Here is a 2811-nt window from a genome sequence, read left to right on the forward strand (position 1 = left end):
CTGTAGTCCACCAGGCTCCTCTGTCTATGGGATTTCCCAAGCAAGAATCCTGGAGTGGGTTGCCATTTCCTTTTCCATTTATATAATCTGTGAAGAGATAAAACCATAAACCAATGAAATATCAGTTATAAAAATGTTGATGCTGCATATGTACTACATTCCATCGACTCTAAGGCCTACATTTTTCACACAGATTCTGCTGTCCTCCTAACTGCTTGGGTATGAATGAACTCTAGCAAGGCTTTTATTTATTTGTCATTTCAAATTTGACTTATACACTCTCTTGGTATTACATATGCTGAGTTTAATTATTATTTATTATAAAATGTCTTTCAAAAGATTTTACCATAACCAGCATTGAAACAAAATTATTCAATGTGTACAGAAAGACGTGGAAACATAAAAGCAGAGCGGAAATGTAATATTATTGAAGCAAATAATCTCATTGGAAGAATGACCTCAGTTTCATATTTTCTGGGAAGAAACAACCAGTGCTTGAAGGAACCCAAGAGAGAAGATACCCAAAGTGGCAAAAAACAGGAAAATGCAAAGAGATTACCTTCACACACCATATAATGCAGCTTAAAGGGTGGAGAAACTGGCAAACTTCAGCGTAGAAGATTTCAAAAGCATCAAGAAGCTGGTGATATCACACAGAGAAAGATAAATATTGCATTATCTCATTTATAAAGGAATCTAAAATAAACAAAAAACAGACTCATGGATTCAGAGAACAAATTGATGGTTGCCAGAGGCAAGGGATGGGGCTGGGAAAAACGGGTGAGGTGGGTGAAGGAGTCCAAAGGTACAGCTTCCAGTCATAAGACGCATAAGTCCTGGGATGTAATGTACAGCATGGTGACTGTAGCTTATAATACTGTGTTGTACTCTTTCAAGTTGCTGAGAGAGTAGATTTTAAAAGTTCTCATCACAAGAAAAAAACACATTATGTCTTGTGATGGAGGTTAGCTAGACTTATTGTGATGATCATTTTGCAATTTATAAATAGTGAATCATCATGTTTGCACACCCAAAACTAATATAGTGTTAAATGTCAGTTTTATATCAATTTTTTAAAAAAGAAACTGCTTATGACACAGGACTGTTCCACCAACAAATGTTGTGCTATGGTTTAGTTGGCAGCTGTTCTTGCTTGCTTTCTTTTTCTGTCTCCCTCTTCTTCCTTCTTTCTTCCTTTCCTTTCTCCCTCCTTCTCTCCCTCCCTCTCTGTCTTTTTCTCTCTCTTTCTTTCTTTCTCTGCAGTACCTAAAACAAAGGGATGCTAACAATCAATAATGTCTTGTAGTCAATGATATATATTGAATCGCTTCTTTGTTAACAAGAAAATGTATTCCTGACCCATTTTAAATGTTCCTTTCAGGAGCACATAAAGTAAAATTAGAATGATGCAGAGTTAGCATGGCACCTGGCTAAGGATAACATACAACCTGGTGAAGTGTTTTACATTTTTTCTTTTTCTTAATCTGAGTGTTTATTTGTGAATACTTATCCAGCTATAAACTTAATGTCTTGTGGATAGTTTTCTGAATGTGCCATGCTTTAATGTAAGTGTTCTTAAAATATCAGTATATAACAGAGTTTGCATAGTGTGGATCCCATGTTTGAAATGATGGTGGTCTACATGACTTCTCACATTGGTGCACGTATTTCTGTATGTCAGCCCAGAATCCATATGTCAACAAAAATTATGGAAAGACAGGTAACTTCTGCTTTCTTCTTCATGATTTTTTGTGTCTGTATATTTTTTACAGTGAGCATGTATTTCTTTCACCATGAGAAGAAAAAGACAGAAAGACCTACTCCAATTTTAAAAATACATATAGTTAAACAAAACCTGCATATTCTTTGAACAGCAAATCCACTTCACAGAATTTTTGTACAGAAATAACTAAGGATATGCACAGCAACTTAGCTGTGAGAATGCTCATCATATTTCATATCTTCTATTCAGTATTTTCATTTGAGTATTTAGTCAAAAAACTGATTTGAGATGTAGACAGATATTTATTTACAAGATTATTCATCATAAGTGAAGTGAAGTCACTTCAGTCGTGTCGGACTCTGTGTGACCCCAGAGACGGCAGCCCACCAGGCTCCCCCGTCCCTGGGATTCTCCAGGCAAGAACACTGGAGTGGGTTGCCATTTCCTTCTCCAACGCGTGAAAGTGAAAAGTGAAAGTGAAGTCACTCAGTCGTGTCCCGACTCTCCGAGACCCCATGGACTGCAGCCTTCCAGGCTCCTCCATCCATGGGATTTTCCAGGCAAGAGTACTGGAGTGGGGTGCCATTGCCTTCTCCGTTTTTCATCATAGTGGTTGCAAAATATCAAACACTTCCAGTAACATGGGGATAGTTAGATAAACTACTGTACATTCATATGAGGAGCATAGTCACGAACATGGATAAGGATTTTGAAAAAAAAAAAAACTGTGATGATATAGGAGATGCTTATTAACACTGCCACATGAAAAACTAATACAAAACTCTCAGTTCAATATAAACCAAATTTTATACAAGCACAAAATATGTATATGACATATATATGCAAATAAAAAGGAAGAAATATGTGTAAATGTTTATAGTGGTTATTCTTAACTCAGATAATAATTTTTAATTATCTTTTTTGTACCTTTCTGTATTTTCCAAATTCTCTAAAATGAGCATTATATGTTCTGTAAATTTCAGAATCTACTCCAGTATTCTTGCCTGGAAAATCCCGTGGACAGAGGAACCTAGCAGGCTACAGTCCATGGGGTCACAACAAGTCAGACACAACTGAGCAACTAACAC

At 36.4% G+C, this 2811-nt stretch overlaps 1 pseudogene; it reads left to right on the top strand.

Annotated features, from left to right (window-relative positions):
• Window positions 1–1370: 1370 nt before the first annotated feature.
• On the top strand, window positions 1371–1471 carry LOC113897944 (annotated as a pseudogene).
• Window positions 1472–2811: the final 1340 nt, after the last annotated feature.

Source organism: Bos indicus x Bos taurus, chromosome 8 (genome assembly GCF_003369695.1).
Source record: "Bos indicus x Bos taurus breed Angus x Brahman F1 hybrid chromosome 8, Bos_hybrid_MaternalHap_v2.0, whole genome shotgun sequence".
NCBI classification, from domain to species: Eukaryota; Metazoa; Chordata; class Mammalia; order Artiodactyla; family Bovidae; genus Bos; species Bos indicus x Bos taurus.